The sequence below is a fragment of the Papio anubis genome, chromosome 10, assembly GCF_008728515.1.
Source record: "Papio anubis isolate 15944 chromosome 10, Panubis1.0, whole genome shotgun sequence".
NCBI lineage: Eukaryota > Metazoa > Chordata > Mammalia > Primates > Cercopithecidae > Papio > Papio anubis.
Window position 1 is genome coordinate 30,542,347 of NC_044985.1, and position 9,070 is coordinate 30,551,416.

Sequence of the window (9,070 nt, forward strand, 5' to 3'; positions counted from 1 at the left end):
GGAGAATTGCTTGAACCCAGAGGTGGAGGTTGCAGATTATCGCACCACTGCACTCCAGCAACAGAGCAAGACTCCGTCTCTTAAAGGAAAAAAAAAAAAGAAAAAGAAAAAGAAGATCTCAAATCCACAGTGTAATTTTAAAACTATGGGAACTAGAAAAAGAAAAGCAAACTAAACCCAAAGCTAAGAGAAGGAAGAATTAAAGCAGACATAACATAGAAAACAGAAACATTCTGTATTTTAAAGCAGACATAATACAGAGAATAGGAAACCAATGGGAAAAATCAATGAAACTTATAGTTTATTCTTAAGTTAAACACTTATTACATAAGCAGAGATAGAAACAAATTTACAAAAAAATACACTAGACTAACTAAGAAAAAAATGACAAAGTTAGGCACAGTGGCTCATGTCTATAATCCCAGCACTTTGGGAGGCTAAGGCAGGTGGATCAAGAGGTCACGAGTTCGAGACCAGCCTGACCAACATGGTGAAACCCCGTCTCTACTAAAAATACAAAAATCAGGCAGGCATGGTGGTGCACACCTGTTATTCCAGCTACTCAGGAGGCTGAGGCAGGAGAATCACTTGAACTTGGGAGGTGGAGGTTATAGTGAGCCAAGATCACACCACTATACTTCAGCCTGAGTGACAGAACGAGATTCCATCTCAAAAAAAAAAAAAAAAAAAAAAACCAGGAGATACAAATAATGAAAATCAAATGATTTTAGTGAAAGTGGGCCCATTACTACTGACTTTACAGATATAAAACAGATTATAAGTGATTACTATAAACAATCATATGGCAATAAGTGAGATAACCTAGGTGAAATGGACAAATTCTTAGAAACACAAAAACTGCCAAAATGCACTCAAGAAGAAATAGAAAATCTGGAGAGACCTATCAGAGAGAAATAAATTGAACAGTAACAAGAATCCTCCTAGCAAAGAAAAGCCCAGGGCCTGAAGGTTTCAATGGCAAATTCCACCAAATATACCCAATATTATTCTTTGAATTAATACCAATCATTTTCAAACTCTTCCAGAAAATAAAAGGGAATACTCCCTAACTCATTTTATGAAGCCATCACTACTTAAACCTGAAAGTCAGATAAAGACATCACAAGAAAAGAGAATTACACACCAATATCCATTATTAATATAGATGAAAAAAATCTCAACAAAATGCTAGCAACTTCAACACAACAGCATACTAAAAGGAGCATATACAATGATCAAGTGGGATTTATCTCAGGAATTCTAGAGTGGTTAAACATGAAAATCAATCAATGTGATATATCACATAAATGAAGAAAAAAAAACACATCATCATCTCAATTAGTATAGAAAATGCATTTGACAAAACAATAACATCTGAGTTAGTCCATTCATGTTGCCATAAAGAAATACCTGAGTCTGAGTAATTTATATAGAGAAAAGAGGTTTATTTGCCTCACATATCTGTAGGCTGTACAAGAACAGTGGCAATAACACCTGCTTCTGTTCAGGGTAGAAGATGAAAGAGTAGCAGGTATCACGTGATGAGAGGAAGGAGGCAAAAGAAGTGGGGGAGGTGAGAAGCTCTTTTTAACAATCAGTTCTCATGGGAACAGATAGAAGAAAAACTCACTCACTACACAGGAACAGCACCAAGGCATTCATGAGAGATCAGCCCCCATGATCCACACATCTCCTATGAGGCCCTAACTCCAATACTAAGGATCAAATTTCAACATAAAATTTGAGGGGAACAAATAGCTGAACTATATCAGTATCGTAAAGAATGAACAAATTAAATAAAGAAGTAGAAGATTTGTACACAGAGAACTATAAAATACTGCTGAAGGAAATTAAGAGGACCTAAATAAATGGAATGGCATCCATGTTCACTTGGAAGACTAATGTTGTTAAGATGGCACTACTACCCAAAGTGATCTACACATACAATAGAATCCCTATCAAAATCCAAAAGACCTCTTTTACTGAAATGGAAAAGCTGATTCTAAAATTCAAATGGAATTGCAAGGAAACCCGGATTTCCAAAACAATGTTATCATCTCAGTAGAAAAATAATTTGACAAAACTTACCATTCATTCCTGATAAATGCTCCAGGAAAAGTAGAGAAAAAAAAGACTTCCTAATCCTGACAAAAGGCATCTGCAAAGAAACCTACAACTAACAGCACACTTAACATTAAAAGACTGAATGCTTCCCTCCTACAATCAGGAAGAAGAAAAGGATGTCCATCATGGAATTTCTAGCCAATGCAATAAGGAACATAAAGGAAATAAGAGGTATTCAACTAAGAAAGACAGAATTAAAGGTGAAATAAATATTTACAGATAATATGATTTACAGATAATTTAATTTACAGGTAATATAACATACAGATAATATAAAGAAAATGTAGAGGGATCCACCCAAAAGCTACTATAACTATTAAGTTTAGCAATATCACAGTAGAAATGATCAATGCAAAAAATTAATTGAATTTGTATATACTGGCAACACACAACTGAAACTTGGACTAACAGGATCCGTTCCAAGATGGCTGAATAGGAATAGCTCTGGTCTGCAGCTCCCAGCATGATCAATGCAGAAGACAGGTGATTTTTGCATTTCCAACTGATGTACCTGCTTCATGTCATTGGGACTGGTTGGACAGTCCATGGAGGATGAGCCAAAGCAGCGTGGGGCGTTGCCTCACCCAGGAAGTGCAAGGGGTTGGGGGACTTCCCTTTCCTAGCAAAGGGAAGCCATGACAGACTGTACCTGGAAAAATGGGACACTCTCACCCAAATACTGCACTTTTCCCATGATCTTAGCAACCGGTCAGCCAGGAGATTCTCTCCCATGCCTGCTTCAGTGGGTCCCACGCCCACAGAGCCTTGCTCACTGCTAGCACAGCAGTCTGAGATAGACCTGCAAGGCTGCAGCCTGGCAGGGGGAGGGGCGTCCGCCATTGCTGAGCCTTCGGCAGGTAAACAAAGTGGCCGGGAAGCTCAAACTGGAAGAAGCCCACCCCAGCTCAGCAAGGCCTTCTGCCTCTAACAGACTCCACCTCTGTGGGCAGAGCAGAGCTGAATGAAAGGCAGCAGAAACTTCTGTAGATTTAAACATCCCTGCCTGACAGCTCTGAAGAGAGCAGTGGTTCTCCCAGCATGGTGTTTGAGCTCTGAGAACGGACAGACTGCCTCCTCAAGTGGGTCCCTGACCCCCATGTAGGCTAACTGGGAGACAACTCCCAGTAGGGGCTGACAGACACCTCATACAGGGGGTTGCCCCTCTGGGACAAAGCTTCCAGAGGAAAGATCAGGCAGCAATATTTGCTGTTCTGCAATATTTGCTGTTCTGCAGCAAATATTTTTTGCTGTTCTGCAGCTGGAGTGGACCTCCAGCAAACTCCAACAGACCTGCAGCTGAGGGAACTGACTGTTAGAAGGAAAACTAAAAAATAGAAAGGAATAGCATAGGCCAGGTGCAGTGGCTCATGCCTGTAATCCCAGCACTTTGGGAGGCCAAGGCGGGTGGATCATGAGGTCAGGAGATTGAGACCATCTTGGCTAACATGGTGAAACCCCATCTCTACTAAAAATACAAAAAAATTAGCCAGGCATGGTGGCGGGCACCTGTAGTCCCAGCTGCTTGGGAGGTTGAGGCAGGAGAATGGCTTGAACCTGGAAGGCAGAGCTTGCAGTGAGCCGAGATGGTGCCACTGCACTCCAGGCTGGGCAACAGAGCAAGACTCTGACTCAAAAAAAAAAAAAAAAGAAAAAAAAAAAAGAAAAAAAAGAAAGGAATAGCATCAACATGAACAAAAAGGACATCCACACCAAAACTCCACAAAACCCCATCTGTAGGTGACCAAAATCAAAGACTAAAGGTAGATAAAACCACAAAGATGGGGCGAAACCAGAGAGGAAAATCTGAAAATTCTAAAAACCAGAGCACCTCTTCTCCTCCGAAGGATCACAGCTCCTTGGCAACAACAGAACAAAGCTGAATAGAGAATGACTTTGACGAGTTCACAGAGGTAGGCTTCAGAAGGTTGGTAATAACAAACTTCTCTGAGCTAAAGGAGCATGTTCTAACCCATAGCAAGGAAGCTAAAAACCTTGAAAAAAGTTCAGACAAATGGCTAACTAGAATAAACAGTGTAGAGAAGACCTTAAATGACCTGATGGAGCTGAAAACCATGGCAATAGAACTTTGTGATTCATGCACAAGCTTCAATAGCCAATTCGATCAAGTGGAAGAAAGGATATCAGTGAGTGAAGGTCAGATTAATGAAATAAAGCAAGAAGACAAGTTTAGAGTAAAAAGAAATGAACAAAGCCTAGAAGAAATATGGACTATGTGAAAAGACCAAATCTATGTTGGATTAGTGTACCTGAAAGTGATAAGGAGAATGGAACCAAGTTGGAAAACACTCTTCAGAATATTATCCAGGAGAACTTCCCCAACCTAGCAAGACAGGCCAACGTACAAATCCAGGAAATACACAGAATATCACGAAGATACTCCTCGAGAAGAGCAATCCAAAGACACATAATTGTCAGATATACCAAGTTTGAAATGAAGGAAAAATTGTTAAGGGCAGCCAGAGAGAAAGGTAGGATCACCCACAAAGGGAAGTCCATCAGACTAACAGTAGATCTCTCGGCATAAACCTTACAATCCAGAAGAGAGTGGGGGCCCATATTCAACATTCTTAAAGAAAAGAATTTTCAACCCTGAATGTCATATCCAGCCAAACTAAGCTTCATAAGTGAAGGAGAAATAAAATCCTTTACAGACAAGCAAATGTTGAGAGATGTTTTCATCACCAGGCCTGCCATACAAGAACTCCTGAAGGAAGCACTAAACATGGAAAGGAACAATTGGTACCAGCCATTGCAAAAACATGCAAAATTGTAACGACCATTGACACTATTAAGAAACTGCATCAATTAATGGGCAAAATAACCAGCTAACATCATAATGACAGGATCAAATTCACACATAACAATATTAACCTTAAATGTAAATGTGCTAAATGCCCCAATTAAAAGACACAGACTGGCAAATTGGATAGTCAAGACCCATCAGTGTGCTGTATTCAGGAGACCCATCTCCTGTGCAGAGACACACATAGGCTCAAAATAAAGGGATGGAGGAATATTTACTAAGCAAATGGAAAAAAACAAAACAAAACAAAAAAAACAAAAAAAAAACAAGAAGGGGTTGCAAACCTAGTCTCTGATAAAACAGAGTTTAAATGAACAAAGATCAAAAGAGACAAAGAAGGCCATTACCTAATGGTAAAGGGATCAACTTAACAAGAAGAGCTAACGATACTAAATATATATGCACCCAATACAGGAGTACCCAGAATCATAGAGCAAGTCCTTAGAGACCTACAGAGAGACTTAGACTCTGAAACAATAATAATGGGAGACTTAAACACCTCACTGTCAATATTAAACAGATCAAAGAGACAGAAGGTTAACAAGGATATCCAGGACTTGAACTCAACTCTGCACCGAGCAGACCTAATAGACATCTACAGAACCCTCCACCCCAAATAAACAGAATATACAATCTTCTCAGCAACACACCACACTTATTCTAAAATAGACCACATAATTAGATGTAAAGCACTCCTCAGCAAATGTAAAAGAACAGAAATCACATCAAACTGTCTCTCAGACCACTATGCAATCAAATTAGAACTGAGGATTAAGAAACTCATTCAAAACTGCACAACTACATGGAAACTGAACAACCTGCTCCTGAATGACTTCAATCACGAAATGAAGGCAGAAATAAAGATGTTCTTTGAAACCAATGAGAACAAAGACACAACATACCAGAATCTCTGGGACAGACACAATTAAAGCAGTGGGTAGAGGGAAATGTATAGCACTAAATGCTCACAAGAGAAAGCAGGAAAGATCTAAAATCGACACCTTAACATCGCAATTGAAAGAACTAGAGAAGCCAGAGCAAACAAATTTAAAAGCTAGCAGAAGACAATAAATAACTAAGAGCAGAACTGAAGGAGATAGAGACAAAAAAAAAAAAAAAAAAAAAAAAAAAAAAACCCTTAAAAAACAAATGAATCCAGGAGCTGGTTTTTTGAAAAGATCAACAAAATTGATAAACTGTTATCAAGACTAATAAAGAAGAAAAGAGAGAAGAATCAAAAAGAGGCAATAAAAAATGATAAAGGGGATATCACCACCGATCCCACAGAAATACAAACTATCATCAGAGAATACTATAAACACCTCTACACAAATAAACTAGAAAATCTAGAAGAAATGGATAAATTCCTGGATACATACACCCTCCCAAGACTAAACCAGGAAGAAGTTGAATCCCTGAACAGACCAATAACAGGCTCTGAAACTGAGGCAATAATTAATAGCCTACCAACCAAAAAAAGTCCAGGACCAGACAGATTCACAGCCGAATTCTACAAAGGGGACAAAGAGGAGCTGGTACCATTCCTTCTGAAACTATTCCGATCAACAGAAAAAGAGGAAATCCTCCCTAACTCATTTTATGAGGCCAACATCATCCTGATACTAAAGCCTGGCAGAGACACACACACACACACAAAAAAAAAAAAAAAAAAAAAAAAGAGAGAGAGAGAGAAAATTTCAGACCAATATCCCTGATGAATATCGATGTGAAAATCCTCAATAAAATACTGGCAAATTGAATCCAGCAGCACATCAAAAAGCTTATCTACCATGATCAAGTCAGCTTCATCCCTGGGATTCAAGGCTGGTTCAACATATGCAAATCAATAAACATAATCCCTCACATAAACAGAACCAATGACAAAAACCACATGACTATCTCAATAGATGTGGAAAAGGCCTCCAACAAAATTCAACAGCCGTTCATGCTAAAAACTCTCAATAAACTAGGTATTGATGGAACTATCTCAAAATAATAAGAACTATTTATGACAAACCCACAGCCAATATCACACTGAATGGGCAAAAACTGGAAGCATTCCCTTTGAAAACTGCACAAGACAAGGATGCCCTCTCTGACCACTCCTATTCTACATAGTTTTGGAAGTTCTGGCCAGGGCAATCAGGCAAGAGAAAGAAATAAAGTATATTCAATTAGGAAAAGAAGAAGTCAAATTGTCCCTGTTTGCAGATGACATGATTGTATATTTGGAAAACCCCATCATCTCAACCCCAAATCTCCTTAATCTGACAAGCAACTTCAGCAAAGTCTCAGGATACAAAATCAATGTGCAAAAATCACAAACATTCCTATACACCAATAACAGACAAACATAGAGTTAAATCATGGACGAACTCCCATTTACAATTGCTACAAACGGAATAAAATACCTAGGAATCCAACTTACAAGGGATGTAAAGGATCTCTTCAAGGAGAACCACAAACCACTGCTCAATGAAATAAAAGAGGACACAAACAAATGGAAGAACTTTCCATGCTCATGGATAGGAAGAATCAACATGAAAATGGTCATACTGCCCAAGGTAATTTATAGATCTGATGCCATTCCCATCAAGCTACCAATGATTTTATTCACAGAATTGGAAAAAACTACTTTAAAGTTCATATGGAACCAAAAAAGAGCCTGCATAGCCAAGATAACCCTAAGCAAAAACAACAAAGCTGGAGGCATCACGCTACCTGACTTCAAACTATACTACAAGGCTACAGTAACCAACACAGCATGGTACTGGTACCAAAACAGATATATAGACCAATGGAACAGAACAGAGCCCTCAGAAATAATACCACACATCTACAACCATCTGATCTTTGACAAACCTCACCAAAAAAAAAAAAAAAAAAAAAAAAAATGAGGGAAGGATTCCCTATTTAATAAATTGTGCTGGGAAAACTGGCTAGCCATATGTAGAAAGCTGAAACTAAATCGTTTCCTTACTCCTCATACAAAAATTAATTCAAGATGGATTAAAGATTTCAATGTTCCACCTAAAACCATAAAATCCCTAGAAGAAAAACTAGGCAATACCATTCAGGACGTAGGCATGTGCAAGGACTTCATGACTAAAACACTAAAAGCAATGGCAACAAAAGCCAAAATAGACAAATGGAATCTAATTAAACTAAAGAGCTTCTGCATGGCAAAAGAAACTATCATCAGAGTGAAAAGGCATCCTACAGAATGGGAGAAAATTTTTGCAATCTACCCATCTGACAAAGGGCTAATATCCAGAATCTATAAAGAACTTAAACAAATTTACAAGAAAAATACAAACAACCCCATCAAAAAGTGGGCAAAGGATATAAATAGACACTTCTCAAAAGAAGACATTTATGCAGCCAATAGACACATGAAAAAATGCTCATCATCACTGGTCATCAGAGACATGCAAATGAAAACCACAATGAGATACCATCTCATGCCATTTAGAATGGTGATCATTAAAGTCAGGAAACAACAGATGCTGGAGAGGATGTAGAAAAATAGGAACGCTTTTACACTGTTGGTGGGGGTGTAAATTAGTTCAACCATTGTGGAAAACAGTGTGACGATTCCTCAAGGATCTAGAACTAGAAATACTATTTGACCCAGCCATCCCATTACTGGGGATATACCCAAAGGATTATAAATCATGCTACTATAAAGACACATGCACATGTATGTTTATTGTGGCACTATTCACAATAGCAAAGTCTTGGAACCAACCCAAATGTCCATCAATGATAGACTGGATTAAGAAAACGTGGCACATATACATCATGGAACGCTATGCAGTTATAAAAAAGGATGAGTTCATGTCCTTTGCAGGGACATGGATGAAACTGGAAACCATCATTCTCAGCAAACTATCACAAGGACAGAAAACCAAACACCACATGTTCTCACTCATAGGTGGGAATTGAACAATGGGAACACTTGGATACAGGGCAGGGAACATCACACACTGGGGCCTGTCGGGGGGTGGGGAGCTGGGGGAGGGATTTCATTAGGAGAATTAACTAATGTAAATGACGAGTTGATTGGTGCAGTCAACCAACATGGCACATGTATACCTATGTAACAAACCTACACGTTGTACA